At 36.3% G+C, this 14212-nt stretch overlaps 1 pseudogene; it reads right to left on the minus strand.

Annotated features, from left to right (window-relative positions):
* Window positions 1-9504: 9504 nt before the first annotated feature.
* Window positions 9505-13642, minus strand: LOC148578683 (polyadenylate-binding protein RBP45B pseudogene; annotated as a pseudogene).
* Between the last annotated feature and the right edge of the window lie 570 nt (window positions 13643-14212).

Here is a 14212-nt window from a genome sequence, read left to right on the forward strand (position 1 = left end):
CATGGACACTTAGACTAGTGGCCCATAGGATAGGATTGAATTGGATATGTGGTTGTTGTGGTATATGTATGATGATGGTAATTGTTGAGGATTATTGGTGCTAATGATGTATTATGATGTTGGTTAATGTTAGTTATTATTTGGTGATAAATTCTTGGAATTAATGAGGATTTATAGTGGTTGTTGATGTTGGTTGGTTGATGATGCTTGATGAATTGATGTTGTAAATGTTGTTAAATAATGATATTGAGGTATGAGGTATATTGAATTTTAAATGAATATGTATTATTGATTATTGGTACGAAGCATGAATGAGGTTGTTGACGAAGATTGATAGTGAAAGAATGATGATTGGTGAAGGTGTTGGTGGAAGATTGATTATAGTGTTTTATATTTGATGTTTGGATTGATGAGTGTTGAAGGGGTTGATAATTTGAGATATTAAATGTTGAATGGTTTAGAATGTTGTGTGAGTGAGAAAATAGTTGAGGTAATGTTTGTATGAATTTTGGACTGTTTTGGTTTGGTTGATATGTGATTGAATTGGTATTGGATTGAGGTTTGGTTAAAAATTGAGTTTGTGAGATTTTGGGTACAAATAGATTTTGGTGAACTTTACTTGGTCATAACTTTTGCCTCAGTTTTCCAAATTGAATGAAATTAGTTTAGAATTAAAGATCTTTGAAAACCCTTCAATTTGATATAAAGTTTGTAAAATTTGAAATTTTGTAGAGGAAGTTATGATAATTCAAAGATTGGTGTCGAAATTTAAAAATTTTGCAGAGTTGTAGAATTTTGTGATTTTTAGTATGTGCGCACGCACAACCCTGTAAGATTTTAGACCTGTGCGGACGCACAGACCTATGTGCACGCACAGGCAGGGATGGGCATGCTGTTTGCAGTGCTAGCACAGCTTGTGCGCGCACACACCAATGAGGAATTGCAACTTGTGCGGACGCACAGCCCTGTGCGCACGCACAAGTTGGGAAAGTAAATGCCTGTGCATACGCACACATCTTAAAATCTTCTGGCGTGCGCGTGCACACCTCTGTGCGTATACACACGTCCTGTTTTATAACTTAAACTTTGTTTTTTTAAACTATTTCACTTTTCCAACAAGGTTGTAAGCTTCTCTAACACCATTTTAAGACTTTTGGGTCTAGTTTTGAGTATTAGAACATGGGATATAACCTAAGGATTCTGGACTTCTGGTAGATGATTTTATGATAAATTAGAAGAACGGAGACCTAAGTTTCTAGTATGCTGAGAATGGGTTGGGTTGAGATTAAAGAAGAATTGGTATATGAGATGAGAATTAAGGAACTATGAATTCGGAATGGAAATCATGAATTGAGGACGTTTGAGATGAGTCGAGGACTCGTAGAGAAATGATGATATTAATGAATATTGAGAATTGATAACTGAGAGTGATTTGAGATGAGGAATGGTAACGTCTAGTGATGTTTTGATGATGAGGAAATGATTGGATTATATGAGAGTGTGCGGAGCCTATATCTCCGGCGTGGCAGATTGTTCTGCTGCATGACCAGTTTTGTTGAGAGTGTGCGGGGCCTATATCCCCGGCATAGCAGATAGTTCTGCTGCATGATTTGTTGTGGTTATTTCCTTCTCTGCTGCAGGAAGTGTGCGGGACCTATATCACTGGCGTAGTAGACTCCCTACTACATGAGTGTACAGGGCACTATATCCCTGACGTGGCAGAAAAGGCTACATTCGAGAGGATGTGTGGGGTTGGCATTTACGGACCGACAAGTGATATTACGAGCCAATAGGACAGACATTCATCATATGCATCTTCTATATGCTTGCTTGCTTCGATTACTTGAGTTTGCCTAATTGTATAATATGCCTATTTGCTTCTTGACTTACCTGTTCCATGTATGAATTCTACATGTGCTTTCCTTGCTTGTATTATCTGTGTTTGTTTGGTGCTGAGGAGGTTAGGTAGGCAGCGGCGATGGGATTGCACGGAGGTTCGGTTGGCGAAGGCTGTGGGATACATCGGTATGACTAGTTCTAGTTAGAAATCCCCTAAGTTAGAAAATCCTGCTTATGATTTATGGCCTAAGTTCTTTATTTATTTATATTAATTCTAAGCTTGAATATGAATATGTGATGTGAAGTTTTAGGATTGCCTTCGGCGTCCCGGAGCCTTACATCTTACATCATTGGGAACTGTTACCATATTGAGAACCTCTGATTTTCATTCCATACTTTGTTGTTATTTTTCAGATGCATGTCATAATCTACTTCGGTGAGATTGCGGATATGGTGACAGAGTGGAGTATAGTTCCTTGTTGATTTAATTTATTTTACTTTATTATAGTTACTCTCACATCTTTTGTATTTTATCTTTATGGCCTTAGAGGCTACGTTGAGAGATAGGTTGTATAAGCTATTTTAATTCTAAAACTCGGTATTTTTATATTTGTAACTAGTCGACTTAAACTCCGCAAGCTGCGGCTAGTTCCCTATGTTTATATTACTATATCTATACATTTGTTCTATTCTCTTGCACCTATATCTTGTTTCTTATACGTTAGCTTCGAGTGAACGTTTTGCGCTTTTCAAATTTTATTTTTGAGCTATATTCTTCATCAGGCTTCTAGAATATATTATTTCCTTCTATATATAAATATGTATAAGCCTTAGGAGTCGTAACCCCTGATTAACCTTTGCTTTACGACTAGAGGTAAGGTTTAGGGTAATTGGGGTGTTACACCAAACAGTTCCTAAAGGATGTTAAAAAAAATTCTTTACTAAGAATGAAAAGGCGGAGGCAAGTAGTCTTTTGAGCAAAATTGTCTCCATGAGGTATAAAGGTAAAGGGAACATAAGGGAGTACATTATGGAAATGTCTCATCTTGCTTCAAAATTAAAAGCACTAAAGTTAGAGTTGTCTGAAGATTTACTTGTGCATTTTATTTTGATTTCCCTTCCTGCACACTTTGGGCAATTCAAAGTGAGTTATAACACTCTGAAGGACACTTGGTCCTTAAATGAGCTTATATCTCACTGTGTGCAAGAAGAAGAGAGGCTACAGCAAGATAAGACTGAAAGTGCTCACATGGCTTCATCTTTTCAGTATAAAAGAAAGCGTGATACTACTGCGGATGTGCCTTCTCAGCAGAAAAAAGGCTAAGAAATAGGATCAAATTTTAACTTGTTTCTTCTGTAAGAAGGTGGGATACATGAAGAAGGATTGTACCAAATATGCCACCTGGCGTGTAAAGAAGGGTATAATTCTTACTTTCATTTGTTCTGAGGCTAGTTTAAGTTATACACCTGTTGATACTTGGTGGGTAGATTCTGCTGCTACTACTCATGTAAGTGTTACTATGCAGGGTTGCCTGTGGAGCCGACCACCAAGTGATGCTGAAAGATACATCTATGTAGCAGACGGCAGTATAGTTGCAGTCGAAGCTATAGGAACCTTTAGATTATGTTCCACGAGTAGATTTTACTTGGATTTATTAGAGACATTTTATGTACCGTCATTTAGACGGAATTTAGTTTCTATTTTTCATTTGGACAAATTAGGTTATTTTTGTTCATTCGGAGACAATAAAGTCAGTATCTTCTATAATTCGAATAATATTTGCTCTGGTCATTTGGTGGATAATCTATAGAGGCTTAACTTAAATTCTTATAATAATGAAATACTGCAAACGGGTACAAAACAAAAACTAAATGAGAATTCGTCATCATTATGGCACAAATGCCTAGGTCACATCTCTAAATAGAGAATTCAGAGGCTCGTGTTGTATGGAATTCTCGGACCCTTAAAATTTGGCAGACTTTGAAGTCCGCATTGAGTGCATGAAGGGAAAAAGGACGAACGAAAGGAAATTGGGTGCCAAGAGAGCTAAAGATTTCTTAGAACTGATACATACTGATATATGTGGCCCATTCCCTACTGTCTCTTGAAATGAACAACGGTACTTTATTACGTTCATAGATGATTACTCTCGTTACGGGTATCTATATTTAATTCATGAAAAGTCCCAAGTATTGGATGTTTTCAAGTCTTTCAAAGTTGAAGTTGAACTTCAACTTGGAAAGAAAGTTAAAGCTGTCAAATCTGATCGTGGTGGTGAATACTACGGAAGATATGACGGTTTAAGTGAGCAACGTCCCGGGCCTTTTGCTCTTTTCCTAGAGGAGTATGGTATTGTTCCGCAATACACCATGACAGGCAAACCTAGTATGAATGGTGTTGCAGAGCGAAGGAACAGAACTCTTAAGGACATGGTGAGAAGTATGATTAGTCATTCTTCCTTGCCTGAATCACTTTGGGGAGAAGCCTTAAAGACCGCAGTGTACATCCTTAATAAGGTGCCAAGCAAAGCAGTTAACGAAATCCCTTATGAAATTTGGACTGGAAAATGGCCCAGTATAAAGCATTTGCATATTTGGGGATGTTCGACTGAGGCGCGACCTTATAGGCCACATGAAAGAAAATTGGACTTAAGGACAATTAGTTGCTACTGTGTTGGTTATGCTGAGCGTTCACGGGGGTACAAGTTTTACAATCCTGCATCAAGGTCTATTTTTGAAACGGGAAATGCAAGATTTCTTGAGGATGTTGAGTTTGGGGGGAAGGAAAAATTAGAAATATTGCTTTTGATGAGGATTCTGTAACTGATAATAATAAGGTCTTTGTACCTATTATTGTTCAAGATACAGTTATAGTACAAGAGCACAATAAGAATTCTACTGTAGATCCAGTCATAGTACAAGAGAACAATGAGAATATCGTTGTTGCTTAAGATACTGCTACAGTACAGAAAAATAATGAGAATCCTCCTCAACCTCAATCCATGCAGCAAGCTCAACAACCTCAAGAAGTACCATTAATGAGATCCAACCAAAAAAAAAAGGAGAAAATCCATCTATGATCTCAAACAAGCTTTCCGTTAATGGTATCACAAGTTTCATCAAGTTATTACCTCATATAGTTTTGAGGTAAATATTATAGAGAAATGTGTATAACGCAAGTTCAGTGGGAGTAAATACTTTTTTTGGTCTTATATGTTGATGACATTCTACTTGCCAGTAGCGATATAGGCTTGTTGCATGAAACTAAGAAATTTCTTTCGAACAAATTTGAAATGAAAGATCTTGATGATGCCTCTTTTGTATTAGGAATCGAGATACTAAGAAATCGCTCTCAAGGTATTCTTGGATTATCACAAAAGAACTATATCGAAAAGATTTTAAGTAGATATGATATGGAAAGATATAGACCAATGGACACACCCATAACTAAAGGAGACAAGTGCAGTCTCAAGCAATGCCCTAAAAATGATATTGAGAGGACAACAATGCATGATAAACCTTATGCATCAGCACTAGAGAACTTAATGTATGCTCAAGTCTACACACGTCCTGATATATCATTTATAGTGGTAGTGTTGGGTAGATACTTGAACAATTCAGGCAGAGATAATTGGATAGCTGTTAGACGTGTAATGCGTTATTTAAAGAGAACAAAGGATTACATGCTTATTTATCGGAGATCAGAAAATTTGGAGATCATTAGGTACTCTGATTCCGATTTCATGGCATATAGTTGCGAAACTTTGTCACTGAGCTTCATGTAGTAGATGACATTGAAAGGCCATTAAATATATTTTATGACAATAAGTCAACAACACTATACTCCAACAACAATAAGAGCTTGACAAAATTGAAGCATATAGACATCAAGTTCTTAGTTGTCAAGGAGAAAGTTTAAGAAAAACATATTTCCATAGAACATATAGGAACAGAGTACATGCTAGCAAACCCATTAACCAAGGGATTGATCCCTAAAGTCTTTTATGAGCACACTCCTCGGATGGGTATCAATAATTGTGATGCCTTGGTTTAGTGGGAGTTTATTTTTTATACTATATGTTCTATGACAGATATTGAATTATTTTTCTATAGAATTAAGTTGATGGTTTATTTCATATTATGTGAAATGTTCATTTTGTAATATTTGTATTGTGTTTGATCTCAATAAAGTTTTAAAGTTGGACCAGCTAGAAATAGACATGCATGAGATCACTTGACATGTAATTTCCATATTACTCATTCAAATTTGATCTATGTCGTTAAGTATATTAGGATGGTGATTGTCGTGGTTTAGTCACGACATTAATGTGATAAAAGCTGCGGTAGTTCCATATCTAATGTATGAGACAGACCAGATTGTTAAAGTAATGAGAGAAATAGCATTCAAATGTGCGCATAAAGTTTATAAGATGTGATTATGTCAAGAAAGAATATATGTATAGCCAAAGTGGGAGATTGTTAGGAAATTATTTTAATTTCCTAATTTGTTTGTGGGCAATACATATATTAATTATAATCACAAATTATGCTATTTCAAATTAAATGACTTATATAATGGTGATCTCATTTATTGTTATAAATGCTAAATTGAATAAGTCATTATTACTTTTGATTTAGAATTAAATGAGAATAAAACCAGATATTATCTTTTGTTCCTTAGATAATTATCTTTTGGATTTTAGATATATTATGGGTTAAGTACTGAAATCGTCCCTAAGGTCTGGAGTGAAAATCAAAATCGTCCCCGACCTTTTTTTGTTATTAAAATCATCCTCAACGTTACAAAACGTTATAAAATCGTCCTTTTCTATTTTAATTTTATTTTTTTTACCATATTACCCTTCATTATTAATAAAAATAATTAAAATTAAAAATATTAAAAAATTAAAACAAAACCAACCCCACCCCACGCGTAACTCTCCCACCCCACTCCCTCACTCACCCTCTCGTAACCCCCTCACCGCCACTCCCTCACCCTCCCCTCTTCTCCTTCATTTTCTCACTCTTCCCCAATCTTCTTCTCACTCTTCCTTTCTTCACCACCATTACCACTGCCACCATAGCTATTCATTACTCATAACAAAATAAAACAAATTAACAGCAACATTTACAAAATAAAATAAATCAACAAAAAAATCAGAGGCAAAAGAACCATAACAATTTCAATAATCACAACAATTTTAATAAACAATAATTCAATAATCATCAATTACAATTTCAGTTTTCAGATCCAAAAATAGCAAAATAACAGAAGCAGTCACAGATGACCACAGAAGTTCAAGCAGAAGCAGGGCAGAAGCAAAAGAAGAAGCAAAACAAGCAGAAGCAGAAGTTCAAGTAGTCACAGAAGAAAAAGCAGGACAGTCACAGAAGAAGAAGTAGCGCCGACGAGATCCCCTCCCGATGACCATGCGACGGCGACGGCGGCAGCAGCGAGCCCTAAAAACGAATAAGTAAAGTGGCGGCGGTGGTGAGAAGAAAAATTAAAGTTAAAATTGGGGTTGAAATTTTGAAGAAAGGGGCATGAGAAAGGGGATGGGGGTTACGGGAGTGGGGTGTGGGGGTGAGGAAGTAGGTTGAGGGGGTAAGGGAGGTACGAAATTCGGGAGTCAGGAATGGGGTGTGGGGTGAGGGGTGAGGGGTGAGGGGGTGAGTTACGGAAGGAGGGAAGGGGGGGTGAGTGAGGGAGTGGGGGGGGGGGAGGTTACGTATGGAGGGAGGGGAGGGAAAGGGTGGTTGAGTGAGGGAGTGGGGTGGGGGGTGAGTTACGGATGGAGGGAATGGGGGGGGGGGAGGTGAGTGACTGAGGGAGTGGGGGGGTCACGTATGGAGGGAGGGGAGGGGAAGGGGGTGAGTGAGGGAGTTGGGTGGGGGTGAGTTACGGATGGAGGGAGGGGAGGGGAAGGGGGGTTAATGGAGGGGAAGGGGGTTAATATTATTTTTAATTTTAATTATTTTTATTAATAATGAAGGGTAATATGGTAAAAAAATAAAATTAAAGTAGAAAAGGACGATTTTATAACGTTTTGTAACATTGAGGATGATTTTAATAACAAAAAAAGGTCGGGGACGATTTTGATTTTCACCCCAGATCTTAGGGATGATTTCAGTACTTAACCCATATATTATCTTTTAGACTTTAGATACTATTTTATTTGGGCTTTAGGGTTTAATGGGTGCCATGCTCAAATATAAATAGGCCTTCAGGGTTTTGGTCCCCAATATACCAAAGCCGCCTTTGTTACTCTTTCCCCATCAAAAGAGTCACAATTCAACCGCCTAGAGATACAGAAGACTTTGGTTGAGAAAGATCGAAGGAACCACAAGACTGAGACAATCCTTCTGTCTAATTTCTAATTTCTATTAGTAAAGGTACGCTTCCGCATTATGATATATTTTTGGTGATTCTATATGGATAATCTAGATTAATAAAATAATTTATTCCAACAGCACCCTCACCCATTGCACCCGTCTTTGTGCTCCTATTAAGAGGGATCTAAAGTGTGGTGTTGTGTTTTTTCTTTTTTCTTTTTCTATTTCTCTTCAATTTGTTAATGTTAGTGATTGTTAATGTTGTTTGTTGAGGAGGAAGAACGTTAGTAGAGAGAAGATGGTGATGGTGATGGTGAGAAAGAGAAAAATTAGATAATAGAAAGACCATAAATGGCGGTGAAAATGTGTGGGTGTTGGTGGATTGTGAATATTGTTGTTTACTGGGGGAGGGAGGATGTTGGTAGAGGGGATGCGGTGATGGCGATGGTAAAAAGGAGAGACATGTGGTGAAATTTGAGTGCCACGTCATCACTTCAGTGACGGAGTTGGAAGGAAAGGCCAATTTGAGCCACACCTTAAAATTTTAGAATATAAATTGGGTCAATTAAAAATTTAAGAATTAAATTAAATCAGTGGTCAAATTTCAGAGGTCATTTTGAGTATTAGCTCAAATAACTTCTGTCAACGAAGCACATAAAATAAAAAACTGTAACCATTAAGTATTTATTTATGTGAATTTTTAATAAAAGAATTTTTTAAAATGATCTTTTTTAAAAAATAAGAATAATTTTATATTTTAATATTTTATATAAAAAAATTTATTTATCAGTTATATTTAAATACAATAATATAAAAATATTATTTTATATTTTTATTTATTTATTATATAAAGTTTTTTAATATTTTTATTTTTATTATTTAAAATTTGTCAAACAAACTGAAAATTAAAAAATATTTTTTATTAACTTAATGACTTCTAAACCAACACTAAAAACGATTCGTTTTTACTGAGCCGTACATCACTATTCTGTTGTGTTTCGCGCACTGAATATAAGAAAAAGACATCAGGTAGCGTTACGCTTAAACAGCAATACAGCACTAAAGCGCTTGATTAATATTCTATATTCTACTATATTAATAACACATCGCACGCTTAATAACAGCTATTAACGCGTTTTTAAACCCATTCCACTACAATCATGAACAATATTGCGATATCAACAAGGCGCAATCCTAAACTGTACAAAAAGATGTTAATGAAAGCCAACAAATGCCTGACTTGTTGCACATTAATAAAGACAACATTTAAGGAACTTTAGGCTCGTGCTATCAGTTTCAGAATCTCAGCAGCTTCCTTCAATCTCCTCTGTGTTATCTTTTCTTAACTGCACTAGCACTTCTACCATTTCTGCATTTCACAAAACAAAATAACATGTAACTAATTGAATTGAACTATTTCTCTAAAATCAGAATGAATAGCATGCAATTGTTATTTTTTCAATATCCTGACTTTAACAACACCTTTTCTCGTAAACTGCCTTTCTTTTAAGCCCCTTAACCGAGGAGTATCTACCCCTAAATGTCTCCTGAAGGTGGTAGTCCGTAACATCTGCAGCCAAATCTCCAACAAATATAGTGTAATCTGGACTGTCATCATGACGCCTCTCGCGGCATAAGGGCGCCATTGAATGATTGTAGTATTCTCTCAGCAGCAGCACGGCTTGTAAACTCAATAAACCCATAACCCTCGGATTGACTAGTTTGCTTATTCCTAATTACTTTAACAGATATCACCTGCAACCATATAAGTATATAACCTTAATTTATCATTTTTACACACAATATAATGAGTAATGACAGATATATAGTCCATCTAAACAAAACGCTGTTTAAACAAAAATCAAAGCTAATCAAGATCTCTACATTTTTTTCAGAAATAAAAAAAAAATTATATTTCCCAGAAACCATTTTTAAACTTTAATTCTCCAAATACGATTTTTTTTTATAGAGCAAGTTCGCGCACCCGACGAACTCTATAAAAATCATAGAGTTCGCCTAACCTCGGTGAACTCTCAAACAGTATACAGGAGTACACACAAAAATACACCGACAACAACCATGACTTCTTCAAAAAAAAATTTTAATTAAAAATTAAAAAAATAAGCCATATTTAACAATGACAATCATTATCATCGTCTACAAAAATACACAGGTACACTATAATAAGTCATATTTAACAAGGATTTTTTTAATTATAAGTCGTATTTTATTTTGAAAAAAAAATTTAAAAAATATAAATAATTTTTTTCAAAATAAAATACGACTTATAATTAAAAAAAGTTTTAATTACTCTGCAGGTCCCTATAGTTTCACCGAATTTTCAATTAGGTCCCTATACTTTTTTTTCTTTTCAATTGGGTTTCTATACCTTAATTTTTTTCAATTAAGTCCCTGTTAAGTGTTAACGGTTAACGTTCAAAAAACGTTAGTGAGTTGTGAAATGACTTATTTACCACTGTCTCCTCTCTGTAAACACTATCGTTGAACTATATGAGATTTCTCTTCTTCTCCGTTTTCCATTTTCAGTTTTCATATTCCCCAAATTTATGTCTCAAAATCAAGGAACCTCATTCATTATCTCTTCAAGAAGCTGTGTTTTCAGGAGCTCCAACCCGAAGAAAAGAAGACACCTGTGTTTTTGTAGAGAGGCAGTAACTGTCCGCCCGCCGTTCTTCAGCAGTTTCTAACCATGGTAGGAGGTATGTTACTTGTGGGAAGATACCAAAATACAACCTTTTTTAGTGGATTCATGATTTTGATTGGATTGAGGTTGATGACGGTGCAAAGAATGGGTGTCCAAATAAAAAGGAAAGACCTTATTACATAGGGTGTTTCATAATTTTGTAGGGACGATACGATGTCTGCTGTCCTATGATGTCAGCCTGGGATCTTCATAAAGCTTGGCCATGCAGATTTTAGGGTATGGCTAGAATGTTAGTTACATTGATTTTTCGGTATAGACTTTGAATTCTAATCGTAATTCTGCCTAATGAATCATGCTATGAAGCAGTTGTTGCTGGTGCGGGACATTCAGCCAATGAGGCATAGCTGCTGAACTAGTGGTTGCAAATGAGAAACTAAAAAACATAATCAAGAATAAAGGGAACTGAAGTTACTCAACAAACAAACGAAGAATAAAGGCGTGCAACGGTAGACTGATCATCCGCATGCTGCAAACATTTCTTATTCTATTGGGAATTGTTTGTTTCAAAATACTAAGCATACTGTACCATAACCCTAAAATTTTCTTTCATCATTGTTTCAAAGGAAATGGGAGGGAGTTTAATTTATTATAAATTTATTATCCTAAATGTGGTCTGTTGATTTACTTAACACGAAACACAAATCAATGGTATTATATAAATCATTGTAACTTTGGTACTGTAAAAAATCCTGTTATTACACAAATCAATGATGATACAACAAAAAACACACATTCACCCTTTTCTTCAATATTACACCAAAGCCACTAAAAATTCAATGATGATATTGAACAAATCTCTCTAATGCCCCATAGGAGCCCCCTATGTAGGATTCCTGATGGTACAGCTCCTTGGTACATGGAGACTATGAAACTTTGGTTCCTTTGGAACAGTTAAAGTCCTCCTTCCTCGTGAACAATGTTTCGAATTGGAAGCAGCACCATTACTTGTAGGTGAAGAAGCATCATTTTGACGTGGCTTTGCTGTGTCCTTTGGTGAAATCATGAAACTTGCCACCATGATGTATGTCTATGGTGAAATCTGAGTCCCCATCATTACAGGTATTAAAAACAGAAACATAATCCATTTAAAGCAACATCATCACAACCACAACAATCAACATTCAAGAATAAATAAAATTCATCATCCAATGCCATAGTAGCTCCATTCAAGCACATCATTAGAAAAATAGGTTCAGAATTGAAGTCATCCCAGTTCAGCATACATCCAGAACATGGAAAAGAATCAAGGCAATGATTGTGAAACCATCAACACAATTTATTATTTGAACATGGAACCTATCATAACATAAATTCCCAACTCAAATCTTGCGATACATCTTCCTATCTTGCTTAATTCCGTAACTCAAAATATGAAAAAGGAACCGTCAATTTATACATCTTCACAAAATTAAACTATTGCAAATCACACTTTTACACTTTCACAAATCACACTTTCACAAATCTCCCATTGAAAGCAGAATCCATTTAATAAAAACAGAAGCATAATCCATTTAAAGCAGCACCACCACAGCAACAACAGTCAACCAATGCCATATTTAAAAAAAATAACATAAACATCAACTTTTAAAACTGAAAAAAGGAGGCTTTTTTTTGTCACCTACTTGCAGAAAGTTCGAGTGCAGGGAGATGGAGCAGAGGCACAACGCGAGGACGGGAGGCTAGGCGCTCGGAGGCTCGGCAAGGGGTTTCACCGCGAGGGACAGAGACGCCTTGGCTGGACAAACAGTGGAGAAGACCTCCGACAACAATAACGCAGATGGGCCCAGCGCAGAGGCAAGGCGACGGAGAGCACACCAGCAAGCGTCCGTTGCAGTCGATGCTAGACACAGACGCCGATAACGGACCAACGCAGGAGACGCAGGAGACGGGAGCAACTTAGGGTTTCTTTTTTTCTTAGGAGTGAAATGCGAGGGGTTCTTTGGGTATTTGGGAAAAATTCAGATGAGTTCACCTAGCCACTCCAGTTAAATGACAAGAATATTCTTTTTTTTATCAAGAATATTCTATTATCTCAAACGTTATACTGACAGAAAGGGTTTAATTGAAAAAAATTAAGGTACAAGAACCCAATTGAAAAGAAAAAAAGTATAGGGACCTAATTAAAAATTCAGTGAAACTATAGGGACCTGCAGAGTTATTAAACTTTAAAAAAATCCTTGTTAAATATGGCTTATTCCGATGTACCTGTGTATTTTTGGAGACGATGATAATGGTTGCCATTGTTAAATATGGCTTATTTTTTTAATTTATAATTAAAAAAATCCTTAAAGAAGCCATAGTTGTTGTCTGTGTATTTTTGTGTACTCCTATATACTGTTTGTAGATCTATATACTATTTGGAGATGATGATAATGAATTAAAAATGCGAATTTCAAAAAAGTTAAAGAGAGTTCGAAGGGGGTTAGGCGAACTCTATAATTTTTATAGAGTTCGTCGGGGGTGCGGTGAACTTGATCTATACAAAAAAAAATCGTATTTGTGAGCAAAACAGGTGTAGAGGTAGTTCTCACCCATCCAGTACTGTAAATCACCGATCCAGAGGGTTCGGACCTCATCGGCACTGGTGGGCTGAACGGGCTGGGAAGGAGGCACAGACTGTGTCGGAGCCTGGGCAGAGGGGGCCCATATATGTGGTGGCTGAGACTGCGGAGGCATCATCATGTATGGCTGCTGCTGCTGGTACTGCTGGTTGGGTTGCTGGGCCATGATGGATGGAGGAGCCATGCCAGCTGCATCATCTTCTTCCTGTGCTTGAATCTGGAATTCTTGAGAGAGAGAGAGAGAGAGAGAGAGAGAGAGAGAGAGAGAGAGAGAGAGAGAGAGAGAGAGAGTGAGTTTCTCGAATGGGTGTGTGCTTTAAAGAGTGGTTGAAAGTTGAAACTCAAACCCTAACCTCGTCCGTGACGGTTGGCTGGTTCTCTTTCTACTTTCTATCTTACCCTTCGCACAATTTTCTTAATTTAATTCATTCAATTTCGTTAATCAGGGGTGAACACGGGTGGGGTTACTAGATTACTCGTCTAAATTTGAACCGAATTAATTAAATTGGTTCTTGAATTAACGGATAATTAGGTCCAATTTGAACCAAACTAATAACTCTTTTTAATAATTAGTTTGGATAACGGTTTTCAGAGTGATGAACTCGAACTAATCCATAGACCCGACTATATATTAATTAAATGAAAAAAATTTAAATTATATATGCCTTTTAATATGTTTGGATTTTAATGTTTTTAGTGTTTAATATATTTAGATTTTAATGTGCTTAGAGTTTTTAATGTATTTGGTATTTAA

Source organism: Arachis ipaensis, chromosome B1 (assembly GCF_059453495.1).
Source record: "Arachis ipaensis isolate K30076 ecotype BB chromosome B1, ASM5945349v1, whole genome shotgun sequence".
Classification (NCBI taxonomy): Eukaryota; Viridiplantae; Streptophyta; class Magnoliopsida; order Fabales; family Fabaceae; genus Arachis; species Arachis ipaensis.